The 7,096-nt window shown below is 42.0% G+C and overlaps 1 protein-coding gene across 1 annotated transcript in view; it reads right to left on the bottom strand.

Annotated features, from left to right (window-relative positions):
• LOC143416815 (protein NLRC3-like) overlaps nt 1-6,862 on the bottom strand; it is a 42,104-nt gene extending 35,242 nt beyond the window's left edge. The window contains exon 1 of the mRNA XM_076882439.1: nt 6,824-6,862. The gene's annotated coding sequence lies outside the window, so the exon portion shown is untranslated. The remainder of the gene's footprint in view (nt 1-6,823) is intronic.
• Nucleotides 6,863-7,096: the final 234 nt, after the last annotated feature.

Genomic DNA, 7,096 nt, shown 5'->3' with positions numbered 1-7,096 from the left:
CAAAGAAGACGGAGCTCACAGTCTGTAGATGGTCCTCAGTGTGTGTGTGAAGCCAAGAAAGCACACAGGAGTGTGTTTATGTAAGCAAATCAGTGTGTGTGAAGAGTCTGAGGGAGTGTGTGAATGAGACTAAACACTCAAACCAACAGTCCAAGAAAAGTGTCTGGATTTCTTTAAGTTTAACTTAAAGAAGTCCAGACGCTTTTCTTTTTGTCTCCATAATGTCTCCATAATGCTGCAATGTTATCTGCCCCACAAACACACTGTGCAGAAGCTCTGATGGTGACACAGAAAAGTCAAAGTGGAGATACTTCTGTCCACCTTTGATTAGACTCATTATAAAAAGGAAACAAAGTTTGAACACAGTCATGTTTCCAGTTCACTGACTTACATTTATTCCATGGACACTCACTCTAACCTGAAGCACAGCTACAACCCAACATTGTTGAGGCCTCATCTCCTCCTTTCCTGACTGTAGAGGTTAAATATGCAACAACCAACAAATAAAAGAATTTGGTTCATTTCAAAGAAATTCACACGGTGACCAAGTAAAGTAACCGTAGTAAAGGAGACAACATCCCGTTGATGGTGGGATTATTTGAAAGATTTGCTTTAGTCACGTCACCAAATGCAGTTGAACCACCCGTGGATCCATGTTTGACCATTCTACCACTCTGAGCTCTGCTTTTGAATCATTTTATTATTATCATCATTCATTTATTCATTCTTTGGAGGGGGGCTATTTCCTAATGCCGCCCTAATAAGCTGATGTTCAAAGGGAAATATAACAGAAACTCTTTCAGTGTTATTCATTAATAAATGAACAGATAAACTGTGAAGAAGAAAAAAACTGAGATTTAAAGGAGAGAGTGAGAAACTTGATCATCCATCCTCATAATACATGTTTATCAGTATCTGCTGTGACCATACTGCAGTAATAACTACAAGTCTACATTTCTGTGACTGTTGATCAATCACAGCAGGAATCTGAGCTCATCTCTGCACACAGAGCAGCTTCAGCTCTGGGATAAACTGCTCGCTTCACGTCCTTCTCAGCTCACAGACACTCATCCTGATATTTTCCTTTAACATTTGATGGTATCTGGAATAGTTGGCAGTAATAAGGATGATTTTCTGTAAAATAATATTGATATGAGCCGTGAATTATTCGTAGATGACTGTTAGATTAGTTTGATGGGTTAACTCAGAGAGCTGAAGATATGGTGGACATGCTGACCTCGCTCCGTGGTGTACAGGGCTGTTTACCCTCATGATTAATATTCACAATAAAAAAATGAGGCGAACATCATGAAGTCTGTGTTTCATAGTGTCGAACCACCTTTGTACAGTTAAACCTAACAATTACTACATGACGGAAACACCAACGTTATTTCTTTTATGCGTTTATCAGGTCACGCTGATTATTGAACAAAAACCCAAACATCAGATGTTAATCGAATTGTTTTTACTTTTCAAACCGACGGATCATTTGAAGCCAACCATCCAAAAACTGCTTCAGCTGTGTTTGATGTTTATGCTACAGCCTGAAAACCAATATAATCAATATCAGATATCAGAGCAACAGAAACCTCGGTGATCAGGGCCCTATTTCAGGAAGCCGGTTTAGTGCAAACTCTGAGTAAGTATACCCTGAGTTAACGAAAACTCTGCGTTTTCGGTTTCACAAAGCGAGTTTAGATTAATTCTGAGTGAGTTACTATGACGACACACTCCGTGAAGCTAACCTGCCCCCTAGCAGGTTTACTTCAACTAACCCTGACTTTCTCCGCCTCTTTGTCGGAAACCTGACTGTAGGAAGTGTCAGAAATGGCGTGCCCCTTCCTTGAAGAGCCAGTAGATGTTGAAGCCCAAATTCTCCACAGAGCTCTCCGCCGGGAGAGAGTGATTAGAGCGCGTTTGGACATTTTATCATTTCCTGATGATTTCCTGTGTGAACGTTACCGTTTTTCAGCACAATCTATAATTTATTTGAATAACATCCTCAGGCCTAATATTGCTCATGTGACACATCGCAGACATTCTCTCAGTTCTGTAATATTATTTGTATTGCACTTCGGTTTTTTGCAAACGGGAGCTTTCTGTATAATATTGGTGACGCTGAGCACGTTTCCAAGGCTACCGTCTGTCGGGCAGTCAGGAATGTTACAGTTGCACTGAAACGTCTCCTGTACTCGTCTGTGGTGTTCCCCGGTCATAGACCCACAAGATTTATCAAAGAGGGATGCCACAAAATTGCAGGTATCAGGATGAACAAAACTTAATTTATGATGTGGTGATACTTGAACTACTACTTAAATTTTACATTTATTTTCACGGTTCCCAGGCGTGATTGGCTGTATAGATGGCACTCACATTCCAATCATTGCTCCTTCAGTAAATGAAGGAGACTATGTGAACAGGAAGTCTTTCCACAGCATTAATGTACAGGTACATAGTTCCCTGTAGCATTTCAAACTAACAAATTATTTCATTATAGTAATGGATGCTAATTTGTGTTCTCTGCACTGTGAAGATCATTTGTGATGCTGCCAACATTATCACAAATGTGGAAGCCAACTGCTCAGCCTCTGTGAGTGGTGGTGGTGGAGGACCCCCACCTGTTTTTCGGACCTCCGCTTTTTTTCTGTTGGCTATAACGGGTCACATTTGAGCATACAGAGTAAGCAAATATGTACTTGTAATGTGCTCAGATAATTTCAATAAGTGCTTACAGAGGGGAAATTAATGTAGCCTCTAACTGCAATTGATTTACATCGGACAAACAGACCAAGCAATATGGCTCATAATACAATTACACCTTAACTGTTTGGACTATATTTTTATATTTCATTTTTACTTGCTGCCAGGAACGTTTTGGGGCCTGTTGGGTTGCACCTACGCTCACATCACATCACAAAATAAAATGTATAAAATAAAAAATAAAATAAAATATAATAAAATAACGTGTTAAATGGGTGGAAATCCCTAGATCAATGTTCAAATTCAAAATCAAATTCAAATTTTATTTGTCACGTACACAGTCATACACAGTACGATATGTAGTGAAATGCTTGGACAACTGCTCGTGACCTAAAGAAAACAAAAAAGGAAAAGGCTATGAATAAGATAGGAAATAAATATGAAAAATTAAAAAGGGTAAATTTAACTAGGAAGGAATAAAATATAAATTAAGGTTAAAAATGAAATAACTGTACAACACAAATTAGAATGAAGGGTAAATTTAACTGGGAAGAATAAGATAAAGATAAATATATAAATTAAAGTTGAAAATAAAATAACTGTACAACAAAATACACAATATAGAACTATATAAGAATGTATGAAGAAATATAAATAAATATATACACAATAACAGCAGCATATACACAATAACAGCAGCGTGATTTAAGTAATGAAGTGAAAACAATGTCCAGAATGTCCAGTGTGTGTGTAAGAACCATATGTGTGGGTCAGTACTGTGTGGTGGTGTGATTGAGAGACCGTATCGCCTGCGGTAAGAAGCTCCTCCTCAGTCTCTCTGTGTTGGTCTTCAGGGAGCGGAATCGCTTTCCTGACCTCAGCAGAGAGAACAGTCTGTTGTTGGGATGGCTGAGGTCCTTCACGATCTTCCTGGCCTTGGTCCGGCACCGCCTGCTGTAGATTGAGTGCAGGTCAGGGAGCTCGGAGCGGATGGTGCGCTCAGCTGATCGCACAACCCTCTGTAGAGCTTGTCTGTCCTGCATGGTGCTGTTCCCGAACCAGGTTAAGATGTTTCCCGTCAGGATGCTCTCTATGGTGCACGAGTAAAAGTTCCTGAGCACCTTGGAGGGCAGTTGGAAGTCTCTCAAGCGTCTGAGGTGGTAGAGACGCTGACGGGCCTTTTTCACCACGGTGTTGATGTGACAGGACCATGACAGGTCCTGCGTGATGTGAACTCCGAGGTATTTGAAGCTGTCCACTCTCTCCACTGGGCACTTGTTGATGACGGGGGTCTGGTAGTTCCTCTCCTGCTTAGTGCTGAAGTCCACTATCAGCTCCTTTGTCTTACTGACGTTTAGAAGGAGGTTGTTCCTCTGGCACCAGTTCTCCAGATTCCTAATCTCCTTCAGGTAGGCCGTCTCGTTGTTATCAGAGATCAGGCCCACCACGACGGTGTCGTCAGCAAACTTGATGATGGTGGTGGAGCTGGTAGTGGCCACACAGTCATATGTGTACAAAGAGTACAGCAGGGGGCTCAGAACACACCCCTGGGGGGCTCCAGTGCTGAGAGTGGTGGAGGCTGAGACATGTCCGCCCATCCTTACTGCCTGTGGTCTGCCAGTTAGGAAGTTGGAGATCCACTGACACATAGATGAGCTGAGTCCCAGATGCTCCAGCTTGGTGGTGAGTGTGGAGGGAATTATGGTATTAAATGCAGAGCTGTAGTCTATGAAGAGCATTTTAACATAATTCCCCCTTCTAGTGTCCAAGTGAGTGAGTGATGTGTGGAGGAGATGTGTGTTTAAATTAACACTCACGCATTGACTCTGTCGGCTATGTTTTGCCATGCATGCTCCCTTTCTTTTGCAGCTGAGGCTGTGTTACTTTTTTTCCGCGGAATTTGCATGTTATCGGCATATGCTGCCATCAGAATTTCGGCCTCAAGCACTGTAAAATACATTGACCGCGCCTTCTTTCCCTCCGTCTCCATGGTGACTCGCTTAATCTGTGCTCCACTAATCAGGGCTTTATGTATCCTCGTGCGCGCGCTTAATTTGGGGTTAAAGCAACTTAGAGATGGCACGATACCACTTTTTTATGTCCGATACCGATACCGATATCATAAATTTGGATATCTGCCGATACCGATATGAATCCGATATAGTGTTTTTTAATCAACAAAACTGTTTTTTAAATATCTTGCTGCATTTTGCAAGTCTGCAAGTTCATACTCAAGTTTAAAACAACAACTACACTAAAGCTATTCTGTTATACCTGTATACAAAAAAAATATTTCATAGTTCAGCAATACTGATCAATCTAATAAACTTAAACCTACACCATCCTCACTATTCTGGTATTTTAAAGAGTACTTAGCGTAAATATTAAGCAGCCTAACTAATAGGGTTCCAACTCCCAGCAACAACAAAAAGAAATAAATAAAAAATAGGGAACCACCCCTCACGCTCCACCTCATGATGCTTAATCAACGTAATCAACCTTAATTTGATGAAGTGTGAAAAAAATGCACAGAAATCAATTATTTTTCAAGAAATATTAAATAGATTCAACATCTTTCTACAACAGAATTGCAGACTGCACAGATGGTACCTTCCCAAAGGAAAAAGTACTATAGCTTACTAGGGTATATTAGACTTAATAGTTACTATATACAGTAATTGACTTCTATTCATTTTACATCAAATTAAAACTTTGGGTGTCAGATAATTATTTATTAAAAGCTGGACATTTTAAATGAGAATAAGAAAGAAAAGTATGTCTTTGTGCCCCCTTTTCCCTGTTAATGCCCTATCGGCCCCCCTGGCTAAACTTTGCTAGATCCGCCCCTGCACAGTTACCAGCCGTCAGCTACGTAGAAAAAGATCCTGGAGTAGAAAGTAATATTAAATACATTCTAACAACAGCTGATCAAGCTTAAACGTGCTGCTGTTGTTCAGCCGCTGGTTTCCTCTTTCTGGTGCAAAGTGGGCCAAAAACAAACAAGAGACACGGACTCGCGACAGAAAAGCCGATCAGCTGATCGTTAAGCAGTTTCACGATTGAAGTAGCAGCCGGAGAGCGAGAGGCAGTCGCTCGTTAAGCTTAACGTGGGAATGCTTTACAAACATTCAGAGATGGACTTACACACTTGCTTTACTTCTCTCGGGATAACTTTGTCGGAGATGAAATGCCAGGTTGCTAGCGAAGCTCCACATGCTATCCAGACCACCGACAGGTCCCGCATGCCACAGCCGCTCTATCACGTGATGCATACTGCTCCGACTGCTAACGTTCTGAGGTGAGTTACGGCGTGTTGCAAGTTTTGTGAGATGCTTTCATGATATTTAATGGATCGGATTACATTTTTTATTTTTCTCCGATATCCGATCCAGTAATTTAGGTCAGTATCGGACCGATACCGATACGTAATATCGGATCGGTCCATCTCTAAAGCAACTCCGCGTTGACTGAACTAATTGTTATCAGCCTTTCTGAAACCGAATATTCCGAGTTGGACAGTTCGGGGTTACTCAACCCCGTGTATCATTTTTAACTCTGAGTTTTCTAAACCGGCTTCCTGAGATAGGGCCCAGATATCAGAGCAACAGAAACCTCGGTGATCAGGACGCTAGGACTGAGAACAGGAAGTGGCTCAAACGTCACGGTTTCATAACGTCACCCTGAACTCCACTCACAGAGTTTCTGTCGTTTTTAAAGTCCCGTGATAAAGGCGGGTCTTTCTGTGAATCCGCACGCTCATTGGCTAATAACTTGAGATTGACACCTCGTTATCCAATGAGCGTGCGGGAACTTCCGACATAAAGTTGTTTCCTTTGAAAAACCAAAGTCTGATTATTTTTGCCTCCACTGACGGAGCCTGTTGTTCCCGCCACAGAGACACAGTAATGTCAGAGCGGTGTTAACACTCACCCTGCCTCAGCACAGCTCTCACTCTCCTCCTGCTCTCTCACACTAAACGGAGGCTCAGCTAAACTCACTTCCTCTCTACTTACAGGAAACCAGCACTCAGAGGAGCCGACCGGCCTCACATTTCACCCACAGACACGAACAGCGTGGAATTATTTTATGTCATAAGAAGAAACATATTCATGTAAACACTCACCTGCCTCAGCTCCACCTTCCTCCTTCTGCTGCTCTGAACGGAGGCTCAATACTTTCACTTTCACTGCTGCTCCCTAAACACAGAGGATGCTGGGACTTGTAGTTGTTTCCTTCCGGTGCGGTCTTCCTCTTTGTTTGTTTGTGTTCAAGTTATTTCGATCATGTAAACATCAACAGAACACGTGAAGCCACACAGAGTTTGTATGTCGAGGTGGGTAGGAGGGTTTGAGGGTTTGGGGAGGGGTCAGAGGGAAGAGGTCTCTCAGTCTTGACA

Source organism: Maylandia zebra, linkage group LG3 (assembly GCF_041146795.1).
Source record: "Maylandia zebra isolate NMK-2024a linkage group LG3, Mzebra_GT3a, whole genome shotgun sequence".
In the NCBI taxonomy this organism is placed as follows: Eukaryota; Metazoa; Chordata; class Actinopteri; order Cichliformes; family Cichlidae; genus Maylandia; species Maylandia zebra.
Note: the sequence above shows the minus strand (reverse complement) of the source record. Positions and strands in the feature narration are given on the sequence as shown.